The 7,826-nt window shown below is 46.2% G+C and overlaps 1 pseudogene; it reads right to left on the bottom strand.

Annotated features, from left to right (window-relative positions):
- Window positions 1-2,384: 2,384 nt before the first annotated feature.
- Window positions 2,385-3,979, bottom strand: LOC146866127 (ubiquitin carboxyl-terminal hydrolase 22-A pseudogene; annotated as a pseudogene).
- Between the last annotated feature and the right edge of the window lie 3,847 nt (window positions 3,980-7,826).

The following is a 7,826-nucleotide window of genomic DNA, read 5'->3' on the forward strand; positions in this document are numbered from 1 at the left end:
TGATCTTTACATCTGACCCATCAAAAACATTTCCTGCGGTTATTAAACGGGCAGAAGAATTTGGCCATATCTCGGGCTACGATATCAATTCGAGTAAGACCGAGATAATGGTTTGGAACCTTCCTGATATACAACTGGGAGTAAATATTTCGACATCCATGCGCTATCTAGGAATAAGAGTTACCCAAGATGTGGGCAGCATCGGACAATCCAATTTGAACAGAGTATATATGGAGACTAAAAAACTTTTAAAATCTTGGTCGCATCTGCCACTCTCCATAACGGGTAGGGTAAATTTGGTAAAAATGTCCATTCTCCCTAAGTTTACGTTTATTTTTAACGCAATCCCCTTGGCACTTGATTATAAAATAATTGAAAAATGTCAACAAGAAATCAACTCCTTCATATGGAATTACAAATCTACTAGAATAGCTTGGAAAAAGTTAAGGAGAAGAAGGGAGAAGGGTGGGCTTGCTCTGCCAGATCTATTATATTATGCTTGGGCATTCCTGTTGTCACACTCTAGGATGCTTTTAAAATTACCATCTAATCTCCCTACAGGATCAATGTATAAAGCTATGTTAATGGGGGCGAATTTAACTGCGGATGGATTCATGTCCAAATTTGGGAGTCAGAAATTCTTCAAAAAAATTAAACTAAAAATTTTGCAGTCATGGACTACAACTTGGCTTAGTATTAGAAAACGATTGGGGCTGTCCTACTACTCCAATGTTTCTCCAATTTGGGACTCGCCTGGTCTTCCACCATGTCTGAGGGATAGTCTGTCTTTCATAATACAACAAGCTGGTATTATAAGATGGGGTCAGCTATTTAAAGAAGGATCACTAATAACTTGGGATGTGTTACAGGATCAGGATGGCCCTGGGCTTTCTAGTTTTAAATACATTCAACTGGAAAGTTGGGCGAGATCCCAAAGGCCTAAAGACCCCCACTTGGGGAAGGTTAGTATACTGGAGCAACGGCTAGTGGAACGACCACAGGGCGGGAAAGAAGTAGCCACATGGTATTGGCAGCTGTTGGAGGAAATTGATGGGGAGCTTCTCCTTCCAGACCAGTTATGGGGGGCGGAGACCGGTCTTCACTGTGAAGAGCTTTGGTTAAACTCTTTCGGCCTCCTCCATCGAATTGTGAAACCATCATGGCTAAAACGAAACCATCTATTCTCAGCGCATCGGGCATATATAACACCATTGAGACTTTCCAAATTTCTTCCAGATAAGAAGTGCAATAAATGTGACCTAATGGAAGCCTGTGACGTTCATATGTTCTTGGATTGCCCGGTCATTGCTGGATTCTGGGAGGAAGTGAAGAACACTTTAAATTCTATCTTAAATGTATCCCTGTCAATAACCCTATCACTTATCATCTTTGGGTTGGAAGATAACATCATTGGTAGAGCAAGATCCTTTCTTTTCTACGCAATCTTATTAGCCAGAAGGCAAATTTGTATACATTGGACAGAGAAAACTGCCCCATCACACTCTGGGTGGCTCTCGTCTCTATATGAAACATCTAAAGTGGACCTTAACAGAGCTTGTAGCAAACAAAATTTAGCTTTTTGGAATTTTCTGATCAATTGGCGTTAATGCCCGGGTTTTTTTTTTTTTTTTCCCCGGATCCTATGATTATGCCTTGAATACTCCTTGGACCGAGTTTTTGCCTAGGTCCATCAATGGTCCTGTAGGTTGTAACATACCTAGATGGAGTTGTTGAAAGCCCCTCCGGTAATGGGTCATGCACGCCACCATTATAACATTCTACGCTTTTGGGCCATGTAAGGTGGTTGAAATTTCCCATACTGAGGGCAAGGCAAATGAGGACCAAAAAAAAGACACTTTCCAAGTCTTTTGTTGTCTTTAGTAACACCTTTGTTTTTTCCACTAACTGTTTTTCCGACCCATGTGCATAAAAAATGGGCTTGGATTTTGTTTATGTTTATTGTAACTGTTATATGATTGGCCAGCCGGAGAGTGAAGAACCAATGAAGAAGATGCTTGATGGAGATGAGGGCATCCCTATCCCACCCCACATTTTCCCCTGGGGAACATCAGACAAGTCCTAGTGCCAGAGTCGCTCAGCTCCCATATAGCCCCCACCCATGTCATTTGCTTCTTCCAATCCTCATTTATGTTTGGCCGCTTGTAGCCTCCTTCCCATTCCTGTCCACCTGGGACTGCCGTGCCACTGATTAATTCCATTCTGACTCTGGTTCAGAGTCAAAGTCATGTAGGTTCTGCTGCAGCTCAGTGCTAGTTGGGTTTTACATTTTCAATGTTTGTAATTCTTTTCAGGCAGGCATTTGTGTCAATTCAAAAGGCGTGTTACTTTGTTTTAGTATCCTGACAGACTGCTGATTAAGGCTACTAGTATTCCAAGACCTGCTTGTGATAGAAAAGTAAATACCCTTCACTGTCTGGTACATCCTTAATGCTAGCCTTAGTAATAATGGCGTCATCACAATTGAACCACTGGTCCTTGTGCTGCCGGATAAAGCTTGTGTAGTGCCCACTCTCCATGGTGCCTTGGTGATTAACTACTGCAAATAAGGAATACTTATTATCGTTGTTTAGGTTATCTGTTGGCTGTTGATACTGCCCATTCATTCTGCTCTCTTTACTGGAGGCCATAAACGGTATCATGTCCAATTCCAGAGGAAAAGAGACGTATGTAGTGATTTTTCGCCTTACTTTGGCTGAGTGTTCAAACCGTTTGAGATGAAAACAGGCTGCAATCGGTAATGTCTTCATTGTAAGCTGTTTGGTAGATTCCTGGTAACTATGGCAGCCGCTACATTTTATTTTGGCGCTGCTTCCTAAATGCTCGGGTCGTGTAAACCTTCTCAGGCAGTCTGCAAGTGTAGTAGTTCCTGTTACATGGCTTTCCCCGTTCACCACACTGCCATCGCTCAGGGGCAGAACGGGTGGAGGAGCCAGCAAATCCAAACTTATGTCCCAAAATGGGTCTACTATTGTGGAAACACCATGGCAGACTTGACACGTGACGTCAGACTGCAGTCCACCTGTAAAGATTTGGTCTATGATGCAGTTACAGTGGTTAGGATTGTTGGCCTTTTTCCCATTATCGTAACCTCCATCACTCCTGGGGTGTTCAGCTCTAGCGCAACCATTATCTTTGTAGTGTCAGTGTAGTACATCTAATGCAGCGATGAGGCAGTTGTGTGCCTCCTGTTGCTCGTACCCTCCTAAATGCTGTGCATGTGTCCACACCAGATGCAATAACCTATACGGAATGTGAGGAGATCGGTGCCCAGAGTAAAACATATCAAAGAGTGTAGACATTTCACAAACAAGACATGAGCTTGGGGTTTGCATTTCACATTTGTGCCTGTCTGAAAGGAAAAAGGCTCGCAGTAGTGGAGTGTGGGCAAGTGCTTGAATGATACCGTTCATAAAACACGTATTTCCAAGGTTGATCAGCCCTCATAGACCTATGGTGCAGTTTGTGGTTATTTTTCTTCTCTTGGGATGATGTCGTAGCAATTCGAATTCTCGTTTTGTTGGCTCCCACGTTGAATACTTCTCTCCAACTCCTGTCATTGTATACTGGTAAGGAAAAACCAATGTTGGGGTGAAAACTTGTAGTTTCCAAGCTTTCCATTGTTCTTCTTTGGCAATGTGTTCCATGTCTTTGTCGTAAATGTAATCTTGACACATAAAGCAGTATATACCCCCATACAAAAGGTCTATGGCTAAATTATGTTGTTTTGGTTTTGCGTGCTCGTGGATATGTTTCTTTGTAAAACAGCCAAGACACAGTAGAGGCAAGAGTGAAATCTGTTCAAGTGGACACCGTACACGTGACAAATGTAAGACTTAGCCTTGCGTTTCCTGGTCTCAGGGGTGCCGCGCCACATGAAGCACTGGTAGATGACGCGAAGGTTCTGCTTCCAGTTCTCCGCCTTAAAGCTGTTCACATAGGAGCAGCCGGCCGGACTCATGACAGAAGACACATGAATTCAAGGGGTTGGGGGGCGCCGGGGGAGGGGAGCCGGTAGAGAGTTCCAACACAGTCACGGATGGAGGGGGTGGGGGGCTGGTGGTGACTGCACAGTAGCTACAGGGGAAAGGGGGAGATCCTGTGCTTGGAATAGGAAGTGCAGTCTAAGGGTGGGCGTAGTTCGCGAAGTAGCACTTCGCAAAGCTACGCAAAGTGAAGTTCGCACTACGCGAGCTATGCGTAGCACTTCGCGAACTGCGTAGTAACATGTTCGCACTGTGCAAGATGTTGTTTTCAATGATTGCACAGTGCGGACAAGCAACCGGCGCTGTGCAATCATTGAAAATGGCATCTTGCACAGTGCGAGCTGTAGTTTTCTGCTGCTCGAGTAGATTTTTACTCGAGCGGCAGCTTTCTCAACTCGAACTGGTAGTTTCTCATCGCGAGCGGTCGCGAGCATACGCGACCCCTCGCAATGAGAAACCTGACCTCCTCGCGTTGGGAATCTCGCCGGGAGGTTTATTTTCCATGCTCGCGATCGCGAACAAGGACAAAGTCTCGCCGGGATGTCATTTTGCTTGCTCGCGGTCGCCAACTTGACGTTGAGGACCGCGAGCAAGCAAAAAATGACCGCAGCACTACGCAACACTACGCTACGCGTGTTCGCACTGTGCTACGTGCAGTTCGCGTAGTGCGAAGTAGCGCGAACTTCGCAAACTACGCGAGCGTAGCGTAGTGCTTCGCCCAGGCCTAGTGCAGTCCTGAAATTTGGGCTTTGTGGTCTGATGGGGGGGAGGCTTCAAGTGCAGGTATCTCTGAGAGGAATCAGTCTAGTATGCGGCGGTATCTAGAGGAAAGGGAATTGAAATGGAACATACAAGAGGGTCGCAGCCGTGTTGGTTTCTTATGGAGAGGATGGGATGAGAGCGTATGAGGCAATCTCTGGACTAAAAGCACCACTCCAATTGTGATGTTAATGTGCCTCTGGAAAAGGAGTATTGGGTGGGACAGGTAAGTGAGAAGGGAGGGTAGAGGAAGGGAGAAGACAGGTAGGGGTGCCGGTGATGGAAAAGTCTATCTCAGTGGGAAAGCCAGCCTCTCTCGTATACCACTGCTTATCTCCACCTCCACCTCCGCAGCCCGGTCCCCCTCGCCAGCAGCGCTGTGCAGCTCATGGAGCGGCCAATCCTCCTCCTTTACACAACAGAGGACACACAAAGCAGTGCCCGAAAGACCGGGGGCCCGCGCAAATCGCAAAGACCCTCTAATTCATTGATGGGCAGATGGAATGGGTCCAGGGTGCAATCCCTACCTCTGCCTCAACCACACTCTCCCCGGCCATGCTGCACACCTACACACATGTGTAAACTGGTTACCAAGGCTTTCATTTGGTTTTTTGGTTCCAGTACCCCCAGGGCCCCACTCTGTCTATTCCTTTGTGGTAGTGTGAGAATCCATTTCATGAAAAGAAATATAAAGTAGGGTTGCCAAAAGAAAAATGCCAGCCATGTGTTGTTTAAAGAGCCTGCAAAGACCTTGTCTTGACACTAAATATGGTTATAAATAAAAAAGTATGTATTCATTTGTAATTTGACTTTTCTGTCTTTGTTCCCTTTAAATCAGTCATGGATCTTTCAGGCAGCCCTAGAACACAATTGAAAGTGCTTTATATTTATATTTGCTGCACAGATATGTGCCGATAATATGGCTTTAGGTGACTGTTTATTTTTGTACTGTCTGGACATCAAAATAATGACCTGGCAACCCTTATCATAATACTGGAAGTTTGTTGCAGGAGCAGCACATTATTTATTTCCTCCACCCTCGATCCCTGATTAACGCCATAATAGCAAAAGTTTAACTTATAGCTGAAACCCTATGCCGCCGTCAATAACATGCTGAGTTACTTCGTGTCTGGGTATGCACCATGTGTTCAGACAACTCACTCCTCATTCTCGTCTTTCACTTTTACGCTCACCCTGCACTCACACTGATCACCATGCACTCACACCATTCACCCTCTCACCCTGCACTCACAGTGATCACTCTGCACTCACAATGCACTTGCGCTGTTCATCCTGTACCTCACCCTACAGTCACACGAGCATACTGCTCAACCTGCACTCATGTGACACTTCACTCACCTGTCCTCCTTAGTGCACAATCTGCAATCTCACTCAAACAAGCCTATCACTAACCATGCATTCATTCGTCCTACTCTGCACTTACATCCGCACCCAAATTCATATGGTCACCTCACTCACCCTGCAGTCACTCCTCTTACCCTACTCTCACACTGTCACATTGCTCATCGTGCACTCACATGGGCACTCCTACCACCCACACAGTGCAGAGGGTTAATGTGCCTGCTACAAAGAACGTGTACCATCCAGATCACAGAACTGAATGTGAGTAAACTATGACTACCGCTATAGAAAATGAAATATTTGTCAGAAAGGTGCTATAGAGAGATGAGGTGCATTGTTGGCGAGTGGTAGTGAGGGAATTCATGGAGAAAGAGGAAATGGGGGAGTGGGCACCAAAAAAGACTGTTGCACTATGTGCAACCAGTGCTAGAGCCAGCGCTAGCTGGGAGTGTTAGCCCCCCTTGAAGTTCGGGTCTAGTTGCGTTCCTGAGCAAGCCCCCAAAATTGGAGGGACACTAACCTAGCTAACCTGATCGTACTGTAAAAAAAAATATGTAACCAATACAGCCCTGCAGCCACAGGCTGTCACAGAACTACACACCACTGGCACTGACCAGGCCGGCTGTTCTGCTGACTTAACGCGCTGGTGCTGAAATTAATTGGACCGGCACCATGGGGCAGCACGCTGTTGCTATTAATAATTGAATGTACATTTTGAAGCAGTGAGAGAAATGCCTCACTGAGGTACTACTTATTTTGCGAGGCGACTCTTGAGGAGCAGCAATTGGTATGGGCCGCTTCACCGTAACGACTCCCTTGGCAAACGCCGGCCCAAGCTTGGTTCCATGGCACAGTAGTAGCTGCATGAGGACAAACTTTGGCCTCTCAAGAAAACTGTACAAACGGAGGGTATGTTTCTCAATGTGGAAACCAAACACCCAACCGGGATGTCCGGCTCGGCTCTGTCAATTATATGTCGACTTGCCCTCTCGTAGAAAGCAAACATTCGAATCCACAAGAGGCCTAGTAGACACGGTGTGAAACAGGCAAAGGAGGCGCACGGCTAGCAGTCACATATTCAACCCGTCTGTCGCACACTTGACTCCATGGTGATAAGCGGCTCCACCATTCCATCAAGTCATACTTGCCCAGCATGCATGAACATGATCCAGTATCATTCCCTGTAATTCCCGCTCAGTCACTCAGAACTTACCGCCAGGGTGGGCCATCAATGCTTCTGCACCACTTGGTCAGGGCGTCGATGTACCTACTCCATCCTTCAGCCATTATGGCTTTGCCCCCTCTTGCCGCGCTAAAGTGAACACACACCCACTGCCTAGCCCCACCCGCATCTAGTGAAAGTTACGATTTTCACTCAGCTTTGTTTTGCTTGGAGGGAGCAGTCAGTAGAAAACTGAAATAAGCGCACAGGAGTTAAAGTCAGTCAGTTAAAATAAGCACAGGAGTTAAAGTTAGTCAGTGAAAATCAATCAGTCAGTATTAGTGCATGATTACAAGCGCTCCTGTGGACCCGCAATTATGCGTGACTTTGCATTTCAGTGCAGTGATGCGGACAACCACACTGAAATGCGTTAGTCTAACGCCAGATGTGTGGTACTTGGCAGGGCTGAGACATCAGAGACGATTTAAGGCATAGCCAAAGTGGGCTCTAACCCAGGGCCCCAGCCTTTCAGGGGACCC

The sequence above is a fragment of the Triturus cristatus genome, chromosome 2_1 (genome assembly GCF_964204655.1).
Source record: "Triturus cristatus chromosome 2_1, aTriCri1.1, whole genome shotgun sequence".
NCBI lineage: Eukaryota > Metazoa > Chordata > Amphibia > Caudata > Salamandridae > Triturus > Triturus cristatus.